A 24,958-nucleotide genomic window follows, 5' to 3' on the forward strand; every position below is an offset into this window, starting at 1 on the left:
TGCCCTTGTGGTGTGTCTTGCTAACATGCTGATTTCCAATGTCTGTGCACGTTTTCCAGGATCAGCAAACGATGCCTACATCATGAGGCGTAGCAGGGTGCCACAAATGATGCTGCGGCTGCACAACGAATGAGCATGTCTTGTTGGTGGGTATACTCTGTTTGTCCTGTGTGTTGCGGTATCTTTGTCTCTTACGGCATCTCCTGACCCACTTATTTACATGATGTTTCCATGTAGGGGACTCTGGATATCCCAACATGCCATGGCTTCTGACACCTCTCCGCAACCCAAGAACAGCTGCAGATCACCGGTACAACAATACACACGGGCAGACCAGGCGAGTGATTGAGAGGACGTTTGGCCTCCTGAAGAGCCGATTCCGGTGCCTTGACAAGACAGGCGGGTCCCTCCCATATGCACCGCAGAAGGTCTGCAAAATCTTCATCATGTGCTGCATGCTGCACAACATGGCAGTTGAGAAGGCAGTGCCACTCATCCTGGATCCAGATAAGCAGGAACATCCACCCGTGGAGGATCAAGGGCTTGGTCACGAGGCAAGTGATGAGGAGGAGGAGGGGGAGGAGGAGGAGGATGATATCCGGAGTCAGCTCATACACAACTTCTTCTCATAATGGTGAGTCACTGGGTATGAGTGTGCAAGCTTGTAGCATTGAGTGGCATGTGTTGCAATGTGTGTGTCCAGCTGACTGAATGCAAAGTGACTTTGATGTGTGTTCTGATGTGTCACTCGAGTGATGATGTCATGCCACACAGTTTTGCGGAGAGACTTTCTTTGAAATTTGCCTGTGTCCAACATTGTTCATGTTTCGTAAATGACCATGTGTGTGGCAAGAATTGTTTTAGGTGACTTCTTGTGTGTCTGTCATTCCCAGGTTTTTGCGCCTGTTGTCTGCTCGTGTCATCTTTGTCCTCCTGCTATTCCTCATGAGGATTGCAACGTGTGCTGAATCAGCGTTCCATGCACGGGCATGTGGACATGTCTGTTTGGGTAAGGATTGCAGCAAGGCTTTTTGGTGGTGGTACGGGTTGGGAATGTGTGGGGACTGCTTCTGTGCATGTTGTGGTACCATGCATACATGTCTTCTCACCATGGAGCATATAACATGTAGCATCACTCCCATGACATGATAGTCACCCTTCTTGACAGTCATCTGTAGTGGAGTGTGGAGTCTGATGAAGGCATCAATGTGTGTAAACCTTGCCTCTGAAACATTGCGGATGCTACGGGTGGACATAGTGTGGGACATCACAACAACAGGCTCTATGGGGAATTGCAGTATCTCCATGTGCAGCAGGATGTGTTTGGCTCATCCCCTTAACTTGTGTGTCAGTTCATTGGGATTTACAACATCCGTGTTGTGAAGGGGGGGTCCAGCATATGTTTGACATGTTATGTTAACTGACCTGTGAGTCTGTTCATATGGATGCATTTCCCTTTGTGTGAGTAAGTGGAATAAAGGTGTTCAGCACAATCCAAAGTGCCTCATCTCTGTCACTGCAGATCTCTTGCCAGTTTGCATGCGTCATCTATGGCATAATTGTCAAAGATTGAGCATATGAGTGTATGTGTACTTCGGCAACATGCATGCAGTTCTTCATGGCTAATAATCTCTATTGTGCATGAAGTACCTGGTTGTGTATGTATTTGTGTAGGTTTCTCCCCACAACGGGACGTCAATGCCTGCTGACGGTGTGTCTCCTGTGCGCAGCTCCGCATTTTGTTGCCTGATCCTGTGTCCGTCATTTTTGGTGATTGTTCATACATTTTCTCAGAGTGACCCATGAGTAACCTGACACTCCTTCCTTTACATACATCTGTTGCACTGTGCCTTTCTGACCTCCTTGTCTTTGTGTGCTACTTTTTGCCTAGTTTCTCACCCCTTCCGCCTGCTGCTGCCTCAACTGCGGCACCGCCACACCGAGTGCCCTGATTCTGCAACCCATACGCCTCCAAAATGCTCCTCCCTTCCCCCCTCAACCCATTCTTAATGCAGCCAGCAGCTTGTCTGTGCCACTGCTGCGCCAACGCCGTGCCAAAGGCAGGACCGTCTGCGCCTGCAACGTGCACAGTGCATGACCCTCTGGTCCTTGCATGACCCACGTCACACAACAGGCTCATGCTGCAGCCACCCTCCAAGCAATGTCCTCCAGAAAATCAACCGCCTGCTATCAGGCAACTGCTAAGCGCACACACGACACCTTCGCATGCTGAGTGTGCAACTCCAACTGCCTACACAGCGCTGCCCCGCCTACCAGACCCTGTCAGAACGACCAGGTCATGTGCCTCCTACTCCACACCCGCTCCGTCCACCAGCACGCCATTGGACTCTGTTACCTCCTCAACACAACAGCCCCACACATCACCTTCATGACAGTAACCTGGATAAAAGCATTCTCAGCACACAACTTCTTCATTGCCATCTCAGACGGATACAAGATCACCCGCAGGGACGGCACTAACAATCCCGGAGGATGAATTGCAATTGATTCACAAGTACACCCTCAGTCACAAATCCGGTTTTGCACCAACCCCCTGGCAACCCTCAGAGTAAAACTCATCTACAGATCTCCAGGCCTACATCCACAATTCCGCTAAGTCATCAACATGTACATCTGCTTGCACGCCCTCACCTCCACAGGCTACATGTGGCTGAGGGCCAGTAACTTCTTACTGGAGGAGAACCACACCACCATCCATCATTGGTCCATCAACATTTGCATCCACGTCTCCGACAAGCAACACACTGCCCCACACCCCGCTACCGATCCCCCAAAGATGCTTGATGTAAGTCACCACAGACAAGCTGTGTGGGACACTCAAAACAACACCACCGCCACACCCTGCAACCTCACACTCTGGATCAACAACTGATCCAACAATCTTGCCACATTGACGGACTTTCCTGTGAAGCACAACAACAGTTAAGCCACCTGAGACAAGGCAGACCTACTGGACTCATTCAGATCTAGCCGGACTCTTGTGCAAACCTTGCAACACAAAGAACCATCAGTTACCTTACAGCCCTGGAAAACGCCCCACACAGCCATCACCATATCATCAGCAAGGACAAGTGGAGATCCTTCAGATAAGGCCGAGGCACCAAAATACACGACATCAACGAGCTCATCAGCATTGTGAGTGGACTGACAGCAGATCTCCATCCAAAAGACACTCCACCCTTGCAAGGCAGATCAAATCCCTTGCAACTTTCTACCACTGCAAGCTCATGGACATACACGACAGCCTTGGCACACAGAGGCAGACAGCACTATTATCCGCAGGACAAACCCCCCTCAGGTTCTGGACTCCCGTCAGCAGCAAATACACCACCTGCCTCATGTGCACCATCCACTCTGGCTCTCCATCAGGCCCCTTCCAACACAACATCTCAACTACATCATTCCCCATCCTTGAAGCCCACGTCCAGCGTGTCATGAATGTCTCTTTTGAGTTTGCCACATTCCATGGGAGCTGGAGGCATGCAGAGACTCAGGCCCTTCTTAAACAACAGACGGCAGTACCGCAGGATCTCCTGGAACATCACCCTGCTTCCCTACCCAGCAAATGTCATCAGGAAGACACTCAACGAGCAACTAACAAACTTCCTCCACGCAAACAGCTCCAGGCAACCGGCACCAGACCATCTTCCACAGTAATCACACCACTGCAACCGTCATCATTGCCACCACCAAGACAACTTTGCCCTGCTCAACAATGGTGAGACCACCCCCCCTTGACATTTCAACGGCATTCTACACCATGTGCGACAACACTGTCAGCTCACACATCTCCAACACTCGTATCCAGAGGAGGGCCCAGGATTAAATCAACAAGTAGCTCACCAGCAAGGCCCAGGGAGTCGGCCTCCACCCTTCAGCATGTAGTACACTGGGGTCATCTGGCCCATGCCCCAGGGCTCATCTCTCAGCGTGACGATCTTCAATGTCTCCATGACCCCCCTCTCCACCGTCACATGCACACACGACCTCATCATCAACTCGTATGCCATTGACACACAGCTGCTCCTCAACCTCACCAAAGACCCAGCCATTGCCAGATCCAACCTTCAGGAAGGCATGAGATCCGTTGACGAATGGCTGAACATCAGCCACCTGAGGCTGGACTTGGACAGGACTGAGGTCATCATCTGAGGATTGTCCCCTTACGTCTGGGTCAACTCCTTGTGTCCCACCGGCCTGGGCACCGCACCAGCACCCAGTGGCCATGCACGCAAGCTGGTGTTCATCATGGACTCATCGCTCACAATTACCATGCAACTCAACACCATCTGTACCTCATGCTGCAACACCCTCTGCATGCTGCAAATGATCCACAGATAGATCCACTCCAAGGCAAGACAGACCGTCCCCCAGGTCCACGACACCAGCCGGGTCAACTACAACACCGCCCTCTACGGAGGAACAACAGAAAAACTGCAGGAGAACTTGTCCAAATCCAGGGTGCATCCGCACACCTCATCTTCAACATCCCCCGCCCCAGCCACATCACCGTCCACCTGTGATAGCTACAATGGCTCACTGTCTGCTGCAGGATCACCTTCAGACTCCTCAACCACACTCAGGAGACAGTTCACAACCCCAGACACAAAACCGACCTTGGACGTCTGTCATCCAACACCCCGTTGGCCCAACTCCGTGCAGCCCACCTTGCCCTGGCCACCATTCATCACATCCACAGAACAACTGCATGCAGGAGATAGTTCTCCCACCTCGCCAAACAGACCTGGGACTCCCTCCCCGGGCACCTCCACATGACCCATGACCTCTACGCCTTCATGATACTCTTCCAAATTGGTCTGTTTGAGCAGTATTGCAAGTTCCCCCTCAGCAGATTGAGGCCACCACGGGTGAGTATTGGGCTCCATGTCTGTATTTGATGATACATTGTGACCCATGTGTGTCCTTGACTGGACTCAGATCCCAGTGTATGGATGGCTGGAGTTAGTTCCACACTAACTAGTGGACTCATGCTAAATGACTGCAACATAAAATTTCAATTATTCTTTTTTGTATTATAGGTCTGGGCGTGATTTGTGCAAAGAAAAAGGTGCAAAACAGGGACCATAGAATCCAAAGTTCACAGGGGTAGATGGGATCCTTGGCATTTGAAGTCAGCAGAGTCCAGACCACAGTGTTTGGCATTATTGGTCAGACTGTGACCAGCAAGTCCATGTGGCAGATGATGTCAGTCAATGAGGTGATGCTGTCGCACATGAAGGCCAGGTGCCAGGGCAGGTGACCTGGGAGATGTGGATGGGCCGCTGCCTCTCACGGTCTTTTCCGTGGACGAGCCACCTTCCTTGGGGGACCCACAGAAGCAGGCCTTGACGATGCTTGGGACGCTCCGTCGGACGAATGCTCGTCCTCCTCCCTCCCTGTGGCTGGTGGTGGTCTTCGCCTGGTTGCACAGGGAGGGTTGCCCATGTTCTCGGCGATCTGACGGAGTGAATGGCTTATGTCCCTTTGCACCGCCAGGAGCTCAACCAGTCTTGCCTCCATCCGTCCTTGGTGTTCTTGTTGACTGGCGCGTTCCTCGGCCTGCTGGTTCTTCATCTCTGTGATGGTCCCCTTTATCTCTGTGAGGATCACCACTACCTGGCTGAACTCCCTGGTGTCACGCCGGTATGCATCCATGATGTTGTGTATGTGTGACATACCGGTCTCTTCAGCTGGCTGGTCAGGTTCTCGCCTCAGCCTGCCTACACTCCCACCACCCCTGCCCACACGAGCCTGGGCTGCCGTTGTGGGCACATCGGGTCTACGGGACCCCTGAGGGATGTCAGTGGCGGTGTTGTCTGACTCCTCCTGGGTGCCCGGCGCACCTTGTCCCTCCTGGTCAGACTGGCTCAGTTGTTCACTGCGGGCACGGCTCCTCTGTGTCTCCTGGGATGTGGCAGGAATGGGGGTGGTGGTTGCCACAGATGTTCCTGAACCAGGTGCTGCAGGGGCTTGAACAGCAGAGGATCCAGGTCGGTCGGGGTCATCCGCGGAGTGTTGAGAGGCGTTGCTGCCGGTGGGATCAGGTTTCTCCCCAGCCTGGGACTGTGATTCTTCACCCCCATTGTTGGGGGGAGATTCATCACGTTGCTTTGTGTGTGAGAGACAGACAATGTTAATACTGTTTCATGCAACATCCATGTTTCATACACATTCAAGTTGGCACTGTTCCTCCAGGTAGTTGTATGTGCCTAGCATTCTCCTCAATGTTCACTTGTGGATGGGTATGTTGCGGGGGACAGATTGATATGTTCTCCTGAGTCTTTGACATGTAGATTTTTGGCTTGGATGCTTCTTCGGCTATGTATTGGTCTTGTTGTGTTACATGTCCATTGTGACAGTGGGTAAATCCATTGCCTGTCCCGGGGGTGTCTGCTTGTGTAAGGGGTGTGTGTGACAGTGCCTGCTGGTGGGTGTAGTGTGATTTGGCACTGGGGCTCACAGGTGATGTAGCTGTCCCCCCATGGAGCATGCTGCCATGACAGTGAGTGTGAGTTCCTGTCCTAGATATCTGACCTTGTTGTCTTGGTGTTTGTGTTTGCACTGGTCACAGGAGGGCCTTGTGCTGTGTTAGACCTGGCACCTTAGTGTGAGTCTCCCTTCAACTTTTTTGTTGCTGTGCCTCATGTGTTTTGCTGGTGTTAGCTGCTCAGAGCACTGTGCCTACCAACCAGTGCCACAGTGCAAGTGCTCCCTGTATAAAATGTTGGTTGGATTCCATGATTGGCTTATTTGGTTTACTGTCAGACCCCAGTAATGTACACCAGGAGTGCCCAGGGCTTGTAAATCCAAATACTGCTAGTGGGCTTGCAGCACTGGTTGTGCCACCCACTGAAGCAGCCTTGTAAAATGTGTCTAAGGTCTGCCGTTGCAGAACCTGCGTGCAGTCTGGTACTGTCATGCTGACTGGGCCAGTGCACCCACTTGCCAGTCCCTAAACCTTCCCTTTACTTCATGTGAGTCACCCCTATGGTAGGCCCAAGGGCAGGGTGCATTGTAAGCATAAGGTAGGACAAGCCCTGATGTGTGTGGCATGTCCTAATAGTGAATTACAGCCATTTTCGTTTTTCACTGTTGCAAGGCTACCTGTTCTCATAGGCCAGAATTGGCTGTCAGAATTGTTACATTCTATGATCCTAACAGACCCAGGTAACATGGTAGGAATTCGAGTTTAGTATGCCTGAACTCAGATTAATAAAATACTTATTTTAGTAAAGTTTATTTTAATATTCTGTGTTTGCAAATGCCACTTTTAGAAAGCTGGTATTTGCTTGCCTAACCATTTCAGCCCGCCTCTGCTATGATGTGTATCTGCTGTCTGGTTTCTGTGAGTGACAGGGCTGGGGAATTCCAGAGGGGCAGGGCTAGGTAGCCTGGTGGTGAAGAGAGAGATTGACATCCAGATGGGTGGGAGGAGTGCACCTGGACTCTGAATAGGGATGTGCTCTGCCACCACAATGCTGGCTCCACCTCCTGTGGAGCGGCTGATGACTCTGCCCTGCACCCTGAATGGAAAGTCAGAGACATGTCAACAAAGTGCTCAGGAACTGGTTCTGGCTGGGCAAATGCCCCTCTACCCCAGAGGAACAAAGGAATTAGGGGTATAAGTATTGGGACCCTGCTCCCAAGAAATTAGATCCTGCTTGACAAGATGAGCCTCTGCCTGAGGGGAAGGAACTGGGAAAGCTGTAAGGAGGAGTACTGTCCCTGACCTGGGGGATTGGCCTGCAGTGGTTGCCTTGCTGCTGAAGGAGAGGAGAAAGACTACAAAAGACTTTATTTCAACTTGTGCTTAAAAAGATCTCCAAGGGCCTGAGTACAGCTGGTCTCCTGTTAAGAAGTCCCAGGAACAAAAGGACTTCACCCCCAGCTTCCCCCTGAACTCTGCTGTGTGAGTTCTGCCCCTCCTAGAGTGCTGGAACCAGTCGTGGGGCCTCTGGGAGCTGTGCCTGCTGTTGGGAAGCTGGCTAAGAAGAAAGAACTCAAAGATCTCCACTTTTTCACGAGAAAATTTCAGTCTCACCGCTCGTTAGCGGGCAGAATTCGATCGCTGCGAACATCGTCGCAGAGCCTGCTGCCGCTGAGCCAGATCAGTGCTGGAAAAATCATCGCCCCGCTCGTTAGCGGGCCGAATTTGATCGCTGCGGACATCGCCGCACATCCAGCCAAGATCCTCGCTCCGCCTGTTAGTGGGAAGAATTCTATCGCTGCGAACTTCGTCGCAGAGCCTGCCGCTGCTGTGTGGAATCGTCGCAGACCAAGCCAAGATCATCGCACCGCTCGTTAGCGTGAGTAAATTTATCGCTGCGAAAATCGTCGCAGACCCAACCAAGATAACCGCTGGTGAAATTGTCACCCCGCTCGTTAGCGGTCCGAATTTTGTCACATTGTGCCGCAGCGAGTAAATTTCTACCGGATAAGCTACACCTTGATTTTCAACGCTGAAGCTCCGCTAAGAACTTTTATCGCATCACCAGGTACTGTAGGTTAAAACTGACGCTAAGGTGAATGATTTTGTCGCTAACCTAAGAACTCTTTCTGAAATCATATTCTTGAACTGTGTATGTCATTTTTGTTGTTATTTGGTCTTGTGCTAAGTCTTTATATAAAAGATCACTATTTTTTCTAGTGTGGTGTCCATTTGTGGTGTTGTCACTGAGTTACTGTATATGGTCACAAATGTTAACCTATAACGCTCTGAGATAAGCCTTGTCTGCTCGCGCCAAGCTACCTAGAGGGTGAGCAGGGGTTATTTTAGGAGTGTACCCCCTTACCCTGACTAGAGGAGAGGGTCCCTGCTTGTCACAAGTAACTACCTGTGCCAACCAGAGATCCCCAATTCTAACATGCTGCCTACACCAGGGCCAAGTGTCAGCTAACTTGTCAGTACTTTCCCAGTCCCTGTGCATTGCGCATGGTGCATGGGTATGTACCTGGGCCATATGGGATGAGGGAAATTGTGTCTGATTTGGAGTTCAACAATGCGTTTTGTGACACCCACCCTCCCAGCATACCGGACATCCATTCTTGGCTTAGTGCTTCGTGTAGCATGGGACATAGCATGGCCTTGCTTTCTCAATGGGGCATACACATGTTAGTGGCATTAGCGTTGTTTTTGACTGTGGTTCTGGCCGGTGAGGGCTTGGGGGTAGTTGTGTGCATTTTGTGTAGTTGGGGTGTGGATGCCATTACCCCCATGTTACATAAGTTGTTTGTGTACTCACCAGGCTCTGGAACTCCTTGAAGTCCATGTACTCCCACCGGCAGCAGCAGGGCCATCACCTTCTCCTCCCAGGGATGGAAATGTACTGGTCTGTGGGGCCCACCACCTCCAGTGATGTTGCTCTGGGCGTAGTCGTCATTCATTTTTCGCTTGACTGACCTCCGCAGATCGTACCACCTGGCTTGGCATTCAGTCCTGGTCCTTCTGATGGGTGCAACAGCATTCACCCTATCGACGATCCTCTGCCACAGGTGTGATTTTTCACCTATGCTGGTCTGTCTGACCAATGTTCCAAACAGCTGTGGCTCGACTCTGATTACTTCATTGACAAGGATCTCCAGCTCCTCCCTTGTGAACTTTGGATTCTTGTCTGTGGGCATGGTGTGGGGTGAGGGTGTGGATAGCTGTGGGTTTGCGGGTCTGAATGTGAAGGTGTGGGTCGGAATGTGAAGAGGGGGTATGTGTGAAGGAGGTTGTGTGAAGGTGTATATGTTAAGGTGGATGGGTGCAGTTGTTGGTGTGTGCTCTGTACTGCAGGGAGTCTGTAGCAAAGGCTCATGGTTTGTGTGTGTGGGCCCTTTTTAATGGTCCATTTGTGGGCGGGCCTCAGTTTGAATTTTTGGTGGGTGTGTTATAAGGTGTGGTTGTGAGTTTGCCTGTTTGGATGTGGCCAGGTCAGTCATTTCCATGTTTTGTGCACTGCAGACGTGTTTTGTGGTGTTGTGCGAGTCGAATAGACCCTCCTTGTGCTGTTTTACAGTGTCCATGGTTCAGTACGACTCGTTTCGTTGTATTTGCTTCTGTTTTTGTTCCCAGGGGTGCGATTGGGTGCGTACCCAAACACTGCGTAAGTACGGTGCGTACACCAACATTGCATATGTACGGTGCGTACACCAACATTGCCTATGTACGGTGCGTACACCAACATTGCGTATGTACGGTGCGTACACCAACATTGCGTACATACGCAATGTTGTTGTAAGGTGCGTACATATGCATGGGGGGGGTGCCTGTACGACTCGCACCCCGGGAACAACTTTTCCCGGGATACGAGTCGTACAAAGTTAGCTTTGTAGCGGGTAAAGTCATTCCCCGTGTACAGGACGTTTTCCGTACGATTCGTAAATCGGAAAGGCGGTCCGGATCGTACTTGTATGGTCAGAGTATTTTTAGGATTCGTACGGAAAAGTGTCCAGGTCCGTCTCGTACAACTTTTCACGATCTGATTCGTACGGATCGGGCCAATCCGTATGTATTTTTCCCCTACAAATCGTACTTCACTGGTCGGACGGGACTTGTACAATCCGTACAGAAAAATTTACGGATACGAGTCGTACGAAAAAAAAAAAATACAGGATCGGAATCGACCCCTAAATGTATTAAAGTGCTTGGTGCGCGGCTCCCCTGGCTAGGTTTGACGGCTTCCCAGGGATCCATGGTGCTCAGTTTGGGAACCACAGGTCTACATCATACTACTCATTGTATATTATCGGTATTGTTCTACACCATGGTAATCGTTGTATAATATATGTATTGTTATACATCATTCTAGTCATTGTATACTATCTGTACCCATGCCCAGCCTAAAACATTTCTGTAAAGGTGAGGACTCCTCGTCTGTGGTTTCCAAAAGCAGTTAAGCGCTGCAATTACAAATAAACAAACCGCTTTATCGGTGTATTTTTAGAGTAGATCATATGTTTACAAAATGTATGGTCAACGCAAAATACGCAAGAAAGAGCTGACTTATACCACATTTTACTACCAGTGGAAAATCAGTGCCATTTCTGTTGCTCCTACGGACACGTGGACTTACTGCCACTTTGTGTGCTGTGTTTCTGGTATTTCAAGCACTGTTAAGTGTGAATGTTCCTTTAGGGCCCCCAGATCCTTGAAGTGCCTCTGTATGCAATCTAGAAAGAAGCTAAGAGTGTAAGTGAGCGTTAAGCAGAGAAGCGAATAAAGAGACTCACCAAGCCAGCAGATCATAAAAGAGAGAGAGAGAGAGAGAAAGAGAAGGAAAGAGAGAGAGAGAAAAAGAAAGACCGAACACAGAGAAATAGCAAGAGAGAGAGAAAGGGCAAGAAAAAAAGGGAACAAGAAGGAAAGAATGTATGAAAATGAAGAGAAAAATAGGGCGCAGTTGATCAAATACATAAACTGATACAGAAAGGGAGAGAAAATAAAGAGAAATAGAAGGACAAGGAGAAAAGAAGAACAAAGTAAGAAGGATTGGGACTGCAAGGAAAGAGAAAAAACCTTAAATGGTACAAGCAAGTAAAAGGCAGTAGTAACAAAGAGGAAAAAACGAGGAGAAATAACATATCTGTCCATGATATGCCTCTCTATGGTAGGCGCAGGATTTTGATGCAATTCCTGGTTTACTGCCTTTAGCAAATCTGAGATTGCCTCAAATTCCATGGGTTGATGCATAAAAACGCCCATGCTCCACCCATCCATGTAACACCTACTACAAGGAAATGTGACACAACGCAGTGCAAGCCACAGGGTTGCACTACATTTCTTTACAAAGTCTGAAAGGCCACACACATTGGCTCTTCCATGGCTTTGTAAACTTGGGCTACCATTTTGTATTGTGGCTTTAAAACTGAATTTCGTAAAGTCCTGTAATATCTGGTCCGATGACATAAAAATAGTTTCTCCAACCACTTTATGAAACCAAAAGCATTCTAGCCTCATATTGTGGACATGTGACTCCGTGAAACATAAGAACTTTAACCAAGACAGGCAGTCTGACAAATTAATTGAATTCAATTCTCAGGGATTACCCGTTGGCACTTAAATGTGAGGGACTAGTATTTAATGGATTAAATCATACTTCCACCACACAAGACCATGACTAGGTTGGCCATGTGGACCAAGGACATCCCCCAATTAACAGGCTGCACCCTGGTTGGCTGCTTTTAGATCTGAGACAGCCATTAAGCAGCAAGGAAACGCTCACTCCTGCTAGTGTTTGTCGTAGAAGCAGCTGGCTTCTGCTCGGGATAGGAAGGTCCAGCCATACAGCCCAGGAGCAGCCAGTGCAATACCATATCACGCTGTCTTTCCTCTGTGGCCTGCGTCCACTAAGAAAGGCTATGCCACAGGTGAGTAGGGATGGTAAGTGAGGATTATGCGATATGTGTGATCTGATACGGCAGCATTGATGTATATGTGGTGTTTTTCTGTAAACTGGAATCTAAATAGTATTTTGTACAAAGGAAGACCCGGTGGATAATCGAATGGCGATGATGCTTCTTAGATCTAGCTAAACAAGCGCATCTGTCGCCTGACCTTACGTGATCAACAGAAAAAGACCATTCATAAGTATTACTGAGAGCAGCTTAGGATCCGCCCATTTGTTGGTTTCCTTGAGTACAGCATTTGATTGGGCAGACGTTGTGTGATTCCACTGAAAAAGAGAGCTTGTACTCCATTATTTGCCTTGTTGGGAAGCTTAAGCTCAATACAGGACTGAGCTGTCTATAGGCTGGAACTGTTTACTATGAAAAGTAGCAATAAAAGAATGAAGTCTGATATGTTTATTGTGAAACGCAAGTGTTTACCGAGCCCGACAGGATTATAAGTATTGTGGGAAGATTACAAGCCATTTAGTATCCCCCGGGCTATCCGCTTCATTAAATGAAGCTTAATCCCTTGACAAAAATGCAGACAAGAATTGGAATAACTGGTGGATTGAGATGCCTCAAACCTAATTCTCCCCCTTATTTTCCATTCCTGAGTGGATCCCTAGGATCCACCTCAGAATTGTACATTTTTCCAGCACGCGGCAATACCCTTGCAGCCGGTAGAGCCATCTTCAGTGGCTGGAATTACCAGAGCCATTATTGGTTGGCTCATTGAAAATCTCCTTTCATATGTCCAACGCTTCAAATTCAATGGCGTGATTACAGTAAAGCACAACGGTAGACTAACACTGATGTTAATGTAAATGTATTTATACAAAATAGAGGGTTTTTCACTTTCCTACAAGTGAGGTTTCCCTCTGCTCATGGGTTTAGTAATGTTCTTCTATCTATACAGTTTAGATTTTTGCCTGTCTTCTTTTAATTTCAAAGTATTTTATTACGTTTTGAGAGAACAATTAATACAATAATAATACATAAATCACATGCTAAGTATTAATACAAAGTAATAGTCCAAAACTATACAAAACAAGATATAAAACATACTATATGTCAGGTTCCTCCGTTCCGATGTCCTCAGGGCTGTGTTGATGCTCTAAAGGGGCCCACCTCTGGACAACCCCAAGTCGGCATGTAAGTGAACACGGACTGTTGGGGTAATCGACCGGGGGAAGGAAAGGGTAGGGACAGCGGGGAGGGAGATCTGAAAAGCAAGAAAAGACAAATACCATATGAGATCCGTGCCTGTAAAATCTTTGTATGAACTGTTGACTTGAAAACCAGCATTACATACACTGTCTCGCCAGCTCACCTGAAAAGCAAAGAAGGTGCGGCTTAACTTATAGGGGAGAGCAAGAGGCAGTGGCAAGAGGCTTCAGGAAACTAATATAAAACAAAAGAAACAAAGACCACACAAATTGGATCGACACTTCAGTGAGAACAACACATGGAACACGACATGCCTCGGTCTTTTCACTTGCATATACCCACTTGTGTATGAAACACTATTCTCATGCCCAGTGGGTATGGCACCACCCCTTCTTGTTGAGGCTCTCTCCCATGTCTAATAAACGAAACACAAGAAAAGAAACAATAATGAGGACTGGCTGCGGGAACGTGCCTTTCTACACGCCTTGCATCTGCCAGTAAATGAATTAAACATGCATCATCGATTCCACACAAGGTAATTAACGCCTACTGATGGTCTGTCTTTTACTGCCCCGAAAAGCAGTTAATGAACGATATGGAATTTTGCCACATATGTTTGTTTGGTAGAGTGATATCAAGCCAATAGGGTAAAGTCAGGGCTGAGAATCACTCGCACTATCTGGAGGGGTAAGTAGCCTTAAGATCAGAACCGCTCCTCTGCATGAGACCAACAGGTCTCCTCCAACGAAGCGGTGGTAAGAAACAGCTAAAACACGCCTACCTCGATAGTCTAGATGTCCCCGAGAGGGTGTGCAGCTCTCGCGCTGCCCGTTTCCTTAATACCACGGTGCTTCTCTCTCCAAATACGGTGCTTCTCTCCATGCGTCTAGTCCGGAAGAATTATCAGCTCCGAAGGAGTCGACCTTTGCCCTTTTGACGTCCGCGACGGGCGTTGCGCGAGTCACGCCTGCCGGGACTTGTAGTCTTAGAACAGACGTGTTCCGAGCTCACGCGTATGGGGTTCACGGCAGTCGGTGCGCTGGCTATCGATATCCTGACAGCACATCCCCCTTCCGAGGATCACCGACTGTTGGATGGCTTGTTCGGGTGTAACCGATGAAACCTAGCAACCAGCCTGGGCACATGGACCGCCGAAGCCGGTTCCCACGAATCATCCTCCGGACCGTACCCCTTCCAAGAAATCAAGTACCACAACCTACCCGCACTGTCTTGGCGTCTAAGACACCCTTCACCTCGTATTCCTGCTCTTGTTGGACCCAGATAGGCGCTGGACGCTGCTTCATTGGTTGTCGCGAGGGTTTCAGAAGGGAGACATGAAAAACCGTATGTATGCGGAAGTGCGCGGGTAACTGCAGCTTCACAGCAACGGGATTTATGTGCTTTATGACCCGATAGGGTCCAATATATTTAGGGTTGAACACGCTGTGTTTCCTAAATCTGATATGCCTGGTAGACAACCACACCCTATCCCCACGCTTGAATATGGGGCCTGGTCTGCGATGCTTGTCAGCTTGTGTTTTATATTTGTCGTTAGCTTTCAGCAAATTGGCCCTAGCCTGTGCCAGGATTTTACGCATAAGCACTAGCCTTTCCCGCAAGTCGGGTGTCTGTGTTAGGCAGGATCAAAGGGGTAAACCTGGGGTGGAACCCGTAAGTACAGAAGAACGGGGTGTGTTTAGTTGACGAGTGTGTGGCGTTGTTGTAAGCTATTTCAGCGGCCCACAACCACTCCACCCAAGCATCAGTAGCGGTATTTACATAACACCTAAGGTATTCCTTTAGGGTTTGGTTCAACCGCTCGGTTTGGCCATCAGTTTGGGGATGAAAGCTCGTAGAAAGGGAAGAGGTGACGTGGAGCTTGGAACACCAAGCCTTCCAAAAGCCTGCTGTGAACTGGGCCCCCCTGTCTGACACAATAACCTGTGGAAGTCCATGAAGGCGGACTACATGGGTAAGCAGTAACAGGGCCAACTGTCCTGCTGTGGGTGCCTGTTTGCAGGCTACGAAGTGGCCCATTTTGGTTAAATAGTCTATTACCACCATGATGGCCGTCTTTCCTTGGTCCCGGGGGAGCCCCACTATGAAATCCACTGAAATCCTTTCCCAGGGTCTCTCGGGAGTGGGCATTATCTGCAACAATCCCTGGGCCGGTTGGTGATCTGCCTTCATTTGGGCGCAGGTGGGACACTCCTGAACCCATGTACTGATGTACGGACGGATGGTGGGCCACCAGAATTGTCGTAACACCCTTTCTAGGGTTTTTTCACATCCGGCATGTCCTGCACAAGGGAGGTCGTGACACCACTTAAATGCCATTTTTCTCAGTTTTTTGGTGGGGACAAGCACTTGTCGGCCTTTAATGGGGAGGCCTTGATGTAACCGCCATTCCGGATGGAACCGGAGCCATTTTCTGCACTCCACAGTCCGTATTCCTCGTCTAGTGCTTTCTAAGAAGCTGTCGGTGGTCACTACCCCCACTACTCGACTAGGCTCGATGATGGCTTTCTCTGTAACCGTATCCTTGGGCTGAGGGCTTTCCTGTCGAGTGAGAGCGTCAGCCTTTCGGTTGTTAATACCGGGGGAAAGGTTACTATGAAATGAAACTCGGCTAAGAAAAGCGTCCAACGGAGTTGCCTAGGCGTGAGGTTTCGAGCTGCTCGCAAAAACTGAAGGTTGCGATGATCGGTATATACTGTGATTTGATGTGCTGCCCCCATAAGCCAATGCCTCCATTCCAGGAATGCGTCCTTTATAGCCAAGAGTTCCTTTTCGGCGATGGTATAGGTTTGTTCCGCCGGGTTCAATTTCCGTGACATGAAGGCTATGGGGTGGAGGTACCCCGTGGTTTCGTGTCTCTGTGACAGCACTGCTCCCACCGCTACTTCGGATGCGTCTGCTTCTACAAAAAAAGGCAACTCCGGGTTTGCATGAACAAGAACTGGAGCGGAAGTAAAAGCCTCCTTTAGGCGATCGAACACCTCTTGGGTTTTGGTGGACCATATGAACGGTACCTTCAGTCTTGTCAACTTGATCAGAGGTGCTACTGTGCTGGAAATTTTTTTTATGAACCTCCTATAGAAGTTCGCGAACCCCAGTAGACTTTGGATATCTTTAACGTTATGAGGACGGGGCCAATCAACGACGGCCTTCACCTTCCTCTCTGCCATGACCTGTCCAGAGGGGGTAAGCATGACTCCGAGGAATTCCACTGTGGTTACATGGAACTCACATTTCGTGAGTTTACAAAATAGCCGGTTTCTTTGTAAGGCATGTAACACTTGACGCACATGGAAGATGTGCTCCTCTTCTGTTGCTGAGTATATGAGGATGTCGTCGATATACACGACTACGAAGATATCCCAAAACTCTCGTAACACCTCGTTGAGGAAGAATTGAAACGCGGCAGGGGCGTTACAGAGCCCAAAGGGCATTACCAAATACTCAAAGAGCCCCTACCGCGCTTTGAAGGCTGTCTTCCATTCATCGCCTTCGCGCATCCTCACCAGGTGATACGCCCCTCTCAAATCCAGCTTGGTATATATGTTCGGTGCTCTCACTTGCTCCAGGAGAACGGGAATTAACGGGAGCGGGTATCGGTTTTTACCGTGATGGCGTTTAAGGCCCGAAAGTCAATGCAGCACCTCAGTTCGCCTTCAGAATAAAAAAAAGAGGGGAGGCTGCTGGAGACCGCGAAGGACGAATGAACCCCAATCCTAGGTATTTGTCCAGGTAGGTTCGCAGGTATTGGTTTTCCGGTAGGGTCAGAGCATTTATCCGCCTGCAGGGCACCACTGCCCCTGGAACCAAGTCGATGCGACAATCGAACTCCTGATGAGGAGGGAGCTCTTCCGCCTTGGTATCGCTGAACACCTCCACAAAGGAGCGGTAACAGTCAGGTAACACCACCTCTTTCTCGGCTGCGGTCGCTATATGGTGCCAGGTGGCCAAAACCTCCGACGCGCGGGTCGGCTCCAGGTTACAATGCATCTGGCAGTACGCCGACTGCAACCGTAAGGTTTTCGTTGCCCAATGGATGCTGGGCTCATGTTTCTGCAGCCACGGGAGCCCCAAGATCACTCCATACTGGGGGGCTTGGATGATGTTAAAAGACACCCATTCTCTGTGATACCCCTCATAAGTGAGTTCATACTCAGGGGTGTTGTGATGTATCGGTCCTGATTCCAATTCCTTGCCATCCACCGCATATACCAATTCCGGGGTGGTTTTGCGGAGGAGCTGAACTCCTAACCTGGCTGCCTCTTCTCTGTCCATAAAACAACCGGTAGCACCGGAATCGACCATGGCTCTGACAGATCTTCTTACTTGGTTTATGTCGATGTGCATCGTGATGAAGAAATGTTCTGCTTCCCTGAAGACGGCATAAGCCACCGAAGGGATAGTAAGTCTGCCTGAGAGCCTCCCTTCAACCGTTCTCAGGCGCGGTAGTTTTTCTCCCCCTTTTCCGTCGCCATCTGGCCGGGACGAGAACGACCGTATGCGGGTTTAACCGGACACTCCCGTATGAAGTGCCCTTTCTTGCCACAATACAAACACAATCCCTGTTTGCGTCTATGGTCTCTCTCGCTCAGGGTTAACGATGCCCTCACTGCTCCGATTTGGGCTTGGCTGGGGTTTTCTCTGGGAACCCTGTTCGCTCACTCCATGGACCAGACCTCTCCTTTCTTGAATGCTCTCCTTTCCGTTCTTTCAGCCGGTGGTCCAACCGTAGCGTCAGATCAATGAGGGCTGCACAGGTGCTGGGCTGAGGCCCGATTTGGGCCAGGACGTCCTTCAGCTCTTCTGTGAGGCCGTGGTAAAAGATGACTGACTGCTTGGTTTCTGGCCAATTGGTTTCTGCTACCAATCTTCTGAAGTTGTTTAGGTAGCTGACCAAATCCAGGGATCCTTGTCGCAGCTCAAGGAGGTCCTTGTCCGCCGAGAACGTTTCTGCTCGCCGGTCAAACGTCTTCCTGAAAGCTGCTCTAAATTCATCCCAATCGTATAGCAGGGGGTCATCATTCCTAACTATAGGGACTGCCCACTGGGCGGCTTCCCCCCCCTAATACGAAATTAGAAAGGCAACTCTGGTTTGGTTTGTAACAAACATCTTGGGCTTGCAGGTGAAATGGAGCAATACCTGGGTCATGAATACTTGGACTTTCTTTCTGTCCCCATGGAACCTCTCGGGTGGGGCCAAGGGTACTGAGGATGGTACTTCTACCACCACTGATGTCGGGTGTGAGGGGCCTCCCACACTAAACGGATTTCTCTGCATATAATCTACACGGGAATGTAAGGCAGCTGTTTCCTGTCGGGATGCAGCCAGCTCCGCCTGCACTAGCGCTAATGCAGCCATTAAGTCCTCTAAGGTAGCCATCCTTAGCCTTCAACACAACCAGGAGGAAAAGAGAATTCTTAGGCCGATAATTCTGTCAGGTTCCTCTGTTCCGATGTCCTCAGGGCTGTGTTGATGCTCCAAAGGGGCCCACCTCTGGACAACCCCAAGTCCGGCATGTAAGTGAACACGGACTGTTGGGGTAATCGAGCGGGGGAAGGAAAGGGTAGGGACAGCGGGGAGGGAGATCTGAAAAGCAAGATAAGACAAACACCATATGAGATCCGTGCCTGTAAAATCTTTGTATGAACTGTTGACATGAAAACCAGCATTACATACACTGTCTCGCCATCTCACCTGAAAAGCAAAGAAGGTGCGGCTTAACTTATAGGGGAGAGCAAGAGGCAGTGGCAAGAGGCTTCAGGCAACTAATATAAAACAAAAACAAAGACCACACAAATTGGATCAACACTTCAGTGAGAACAACACAGGGAACACGACATGCCTCGGTCTTTTCACTTGCATATACCCACTTGTGTATGAAACACTATTCTCATGCCCAGCGGGTATGGCACCACCCCTTCTTGTTGAGGCTCTCTCCTATGTCTAATAAACGAAACACAAGAAAAGAAACAATAATGAGGACTGGCTGCGGGAACGTGCCTTTCTACGCTCCTTGCATCTGCCAGTAAATGAATTAAACATGCATCATCGATTCCACACAAGGTAATTAACGCCTACTGATGGTCTGTCTTTTACTGCCCCGAAAAGCAGTTAATGAACGATATGGAATTTTGCCACATATGTTTGTTTGGTAGAGTGATATCAAGCCAATAGGGTAAAGTCAGGGCTGAGAATCACTCGCACTATCTGGAGGGGTAAGTAGCCTTAAGATCAGAACCGCTCCTCTGCATGAGACCAACAGGTCTCCTCCAACCGAGGGGCGAGAGAGCTCGAGGGTCTGTATGTTCTTTTGAAGAAAAAAAAAACCAAACGCTCCTGTCCGGGAGACCCTCTGTTTCCGGGTCTCGGTCCTCTGTGGAGCGGTGGTAAGAAACAGCTAAAACACGCCTACCTCGATAGTCTAGATGTCCCCGAGATGGTGTGCAGCCCTCGCGCTGCCCGTTTCCTTAATACCACGGTGCTTCTCTCTCCAAATACGGTGCTTCTCTCCATGCGTCTAGTCCCGAAGAATTATCGGCTCCGAAGGAGTCGACCTTTGCCATTTTGACGTCCGCGACGGGCGTTGCGCGAGTCACGTGAAACGTCTCTCGCTACGCCCGCCGGGACTTGTAGTCTCAGAACAGACGTGTTCCGAGCTGACGCGTATGGGGTTCACGGCAGTCGGTGCGCTGGCTATCGATATCATGACACTATAAAACAATGCAAAGCAATAATAATAGTACAAAGCAATAATTGGCCTTAGATCATGTGTAGTGAGCTAGTCTGCAAAGATAGGTAAGAGGAAAGAGGGAGAGAGGCAAGGGAAAAAGGAACCATTACTTTCAATGTGTATAGAGATATGCTCATCAACCTTCAGTATACAGGAGTGCAAAGTGTGGTTGTGAGTGGTTGTTAGAGGAAGAGCCACTGGCGGCTACTAATATATCTATGAGGTTAATTGCGTTGGAACCTAAGCGAGATAGTGTATACCCGTAAACCTGCCTAAGGTGGTTTGTTTGAGGTGAAATAGTTGTCTAATCTGTCCCAGATGTGTCTAGCTGGAGAGTTCCATGGTGATTGTTGGAGGGAGATATTGGCTGTGCCTCTAATATGCGTGATCCAGTTAATCCAACATTTGAATTAGGCTTTGAGTGTGTCCTTCCAATTGTTTAGGACTATTGTTATTGCTGATGTGAGTAAACGGTCTAAAAGTGCCTTGTCTGATTGGTTTCCTAGGTCTGCCTTAAGAAAGCCAGCAATTAGTGAGGCAAATTCTTTTTTTAGATGGCAGACAACAAACTCCATACAAGACTGTCTTCTTTTAAAAATAACATTATGTGTGCATTTGCCAAATGCATGTTCAGCCCATGGTACTTCTTGGCCCTCGTTAACAGATGTTTGTTGTTATCCAGTTGAATTGTTCTGTTATGGAAGCTGATTTTCACTTTTATGGGCATCACAAGGAGAAAGGCCTTGGCAAGATTCGAGCCTGTGGATATGGGGTCAAGCTCATTGGTTCAATGATCCATAAGACCAGCTGTTAACCAGGTCCTTAACGTCCCAATGCTCCAGCGCAGGCAGGCTTTACTACAAGCCCCCAAGCCCTTTCTCTTCTCTCATCGCAGTTTATCTGCTGCTTACCACAGACCCATGCAACTCGTCTCCCCTGATGTTTGCACACTGGACACACCGGTGCAAGTCCACATGGACCTGGCAGACCAGCGAGCTCTCAAAGTAAATGTAGGTTGTGCAAAGGCTGCTGGCCTCACCAGGTTTAATGATTGACTGATGGTGGGCGAAAGGTGGCCTCTTGAGTGGGTACACAGCCAGAGTTTGAATGGTGTACCAGAGATCAGACAAATACATACAAATAAATCCACTCAGTGTAACTGACTCACACCTGCGTGAGCTTTGTGTCCTGTTTGTGTTGAATGTTGACTTCTCCTCACTACTTGGTGATTTGCCAATACGTTGGCTAACAGGACCATAGAAGGTTATTCCTTTTTTCATCAATGGTTTGAGGATTTCATTCGGGTTGGTATATGTATGGATGATGGATGGATGGATAAACGGTTTGAGTGTTTTACTGGGATGGGTGGATGGGTGGGTAGATGGATGGATGGATGAATGGATAGACAATTAAACGGATGGATAGGAAAATTCCAAACTCCATTCCCACACCTCACTGACAACAGGATGCTCTAGCCCCCCTCACTCCCACCTCAGCCACACTCACCTACTCTCCCTTAAGGTTGGGGTTTCTGGGAGCACTCACATGAGCGTTGTCTAAGTTTCAAACTTCATGCCAGCATCCCCCCTTTGCCAGGTTTGTAGGAGTAGATGGCCAGTGATTTCCGGCCTCGGTTTGCCTTACCCAGTTGCCTAGCCCAGTTAAGTTTCCTAGGTGCTAGTTACAGAAGGGTGTTTGGATGTGGTTCGTGCCCACAATGGGGCAATGTAGTTGTAAAGTGTTTTTAAGCAACCTTTGGAAAGCTCTAGGGAAAACTTTACAACTTCCCTAAGACTGCAAATGTTTTCACTTAACCCCATTTGTGTCACAATCAAAGATCCTTTTCTAAAACAAAATGGTTGCGAATAAAACATCATGTACAAGAACTTACAACAGGATTCCTGGCAGTCACAAAATACACTTCCTGCTGCAGATTTGTTCGCCATGAGTGTGGAGAAATACGCAGTAGTAAATCCCACGCAAGTACCAGGAAGTAAACAGAACAAGGCAGGGTTTGCCTGGTAAGTTTGGGATCACACACAAATATGTAATTAGTAGTCATTAACGAACTCTGGTGCATATTTATAACACATTCACGCACCGAAGCAAGTCACCTTGGGGCACTTTGTGACAGGGAAAAGGCAGGAATGTGCCATATTTAAAATAATTCGGCACATTCCTGCTTTTGTCCCTGCACTGGCCCCGTTTTTGCTGCCTTGCGCCTAAAGAAGGTACTCTGGTGCAAGGTTACCTCCGTTGCCTGCAGGATTGTTTTTGTATATTCCTCTTTCTATGTGTGCTGCAGAATGACATTGCCAAAAGAATGCCCGAAATCCTACTCCTGGTCCAGGCATACTTCTGGGAATGTTTATAAGATGTAAATCTCCATGTATACTTTTATGTTTATTTATGAATCTGACACAGAATATTCCTCTGAACAAACTGTGAATTGACCTATGTATGAATAGGTCGGTTCTTGATTTGTGGTGGGTCGTATTCGACCTACCTCATGAATTTTAATGAGGTAGGTCACAAATTGCCACCTACTATGAATCGCAGCCATCGCAGGGTTGGGGCCAGCAGACCGCCATGTCTGTGATTGCCTTTAAATAAAGCAAACCTTTTTTGAAATGCAACCCGTATTCCTTAAAGGAAAACAAGATGCATTTAAAAAAAAACAAAAAAACATTTTTTTAAAGTATAGGTGGTCCATTGGATTATTACCTACTCTTCTAAAATATTTTTTTCAACATACACAAGGGGAAAGGGGTCTCTTGTGGACCATTTCCTGTTTTGCGAATGCCTTGCCAACTCCTTTGTGAAGGCGGTAAAATATTAATGTTTTGCAACCGAAATTCATTAGTATATACCCCTGTGATTCAGTATTTAGAAGGGATAACCTAAAGACACCCCTTCCAAATACTGAATCAATATTGGCACACAACTAGTTATCGAATCACAATTTATGGTTTGTACATAGCAAAAGGTATTTTTGCGATCTGTGAATTGGGTCAGTTGCGACCGCAAAAATGCTTCGTACATCTGGGCCTTAGTGTTTTAACTTTTCTACTATTTGCCTAGAGCTGAAGGTCGACCCCTGTACAGATGGTGCTGCTGCAGTCCAGAGTGGAGAGGTCCCAGGATTGCTGGTGGTTCTGTTGTCTGCTTTCAGGATCTAGATTATGAGTCAGGCAGGGGAGAGATTTGGGACTTGTCTGCCTGTACCTGGTTTGTGATGTGAACTTGGCACAAAGTCCACCATGAAGCAAAGGTAGCTTTGCGTTTGGTCTGAGTGGAGAGGGGAATCAGCCTGGGTATCAAGACAGTTTTGGATTTGGACTTCTTTGCAGGCTTTGATGATGAGGATGAATTCTGTCTGCTGTAGCTTCAGTGCTTGACAATCTCGCTTGAATGATGTGAAGTCAGATTCTTGGACTTTCTGGTGACGTTGCGAAATGTTTTATGGTAGGTAAAGAGGTGTGAGTGTCTATGCCACGCGTGATCTTCTGCTGTGATTTTAGGTAAGCTGTATCCTTGTGTTCAAATGGATGTAGGGATGTATTTCATGCTATAAGAAATGGCACAAAATGCCATTATTTCGTGTAAAAATGTATATTAATTCACATTTTGGGGCATTTTGATTGATTTCCTCAAAGGGAATTACATTAATTTCGCCAAGGCCTGGTTTTCACTAAGCCTCCATTTTAAATGAATTTTAGAATAAAAGAAAAATGCGTTTTTTGCCACAAAGCATGAGTGAGCAAGCATAAAGCATGTAGGAAATAGTGTCTCTCCAAGCAAGAGACTCTGGAGTATATTTACAAGGGGATGGCACCACCAGAACGTCATTTTTAGCGATGTCCTGGCAACTCCATGTTTCACCCACAACTGCATCCTGAGCGTGGTGCAGAGGCAAATGGAAGCAATTTACAAAGCTTTCCTGAGCATTATTGAAACTTGCAAATACAAAACCTCTGAGGGGCATATGTACAACGAAGTGACGGAGTGTGGCGTTCGCCTTCCTGGCTTACCGCTGCACTCCGCCACTTCAGAAACGCAGGACTGCACCATATTTACAACAATATGGTGCAGCCCTGCGTTTGCCCCTGTGATGGCGCTAAACTTGGCAGCCTAGCACAAACGCAGGCACCCTTGTACCATAGTGCAAGGGTGTCTGCGTTGAGGGGAATATTGTTTATGTGAAGCAAGTTCTCCCTTCCTGCACATAAACAATGAATGGCAATTTACTGTTTCTTTGTGTGCTGCCCAACGCAGCACACACGGAAACAACAAAAACAAGGGAAATAAAGCATTTCTCCTCGTTTTGCCTGTTTAAGACCAGGTTTTGCCTAGTCTTAATTTCAGCGCTGCCTCCTATTTACGCCACAGTTGTAAATAGGGGGCAGAGTCAAAATCAATCGGTGTTGCGGTGGAACGCCCACCACAACACCCATTGCCCTCCCCTTTCACGCTAAGTACAGCGTGAAAGGGTGCCTTATTTACGTTAAGTGGCTTAACGCTGCCTTGTAAATAAGGCAAAGCCTCTATCACCACCATACATCCGTAAAAGTAAAGTTGATGTGGCGATAGGGACTTGTAAATATGCCCCTGTAACTCTACAAGCAAACAGGCAGGTGGTCACAGGTCTA

At 48.4% G+C, this 24,958-nt stretch overlaps 1 long non-coding RNA gene across 1 annotated transcript in view; it reads right to left on the reverse strand.

Annotated features, from left to right (window-relative positions):
- LOC146812869 (uncharacterized) overlaps positions 1–13,582 on the reverse strand; it is a 35,635-nt gene extending 22,053 nt beyond the window's left edge. Inside the window, exon 1 of the long non-coding RNA XR_014965986.1 lies at positions 13,459–13,582. This is a non-coding gene — a long non-coding RNA (uncharacterized LOC146812869). The remainder of the gene's footprint in view (positions 1–13,458) is intronic.
- Positions 13,583–24,958: the final 11,376 nt, after the last annotated feature.

The sequence above is a fragment of the Triturus cristatus genome, chromosome 7 (assembly GCF_964204655.1).
Source record: "Triturus cristatus chromosome 7, aTriCri1.1, whole genome shotgun sequence".
Lineage (NCBI taxonomy): Eukaryota > Metazoa > Chordata > Amphibia > Caudata > Salamandridae > Triturus > Triturus cristatus.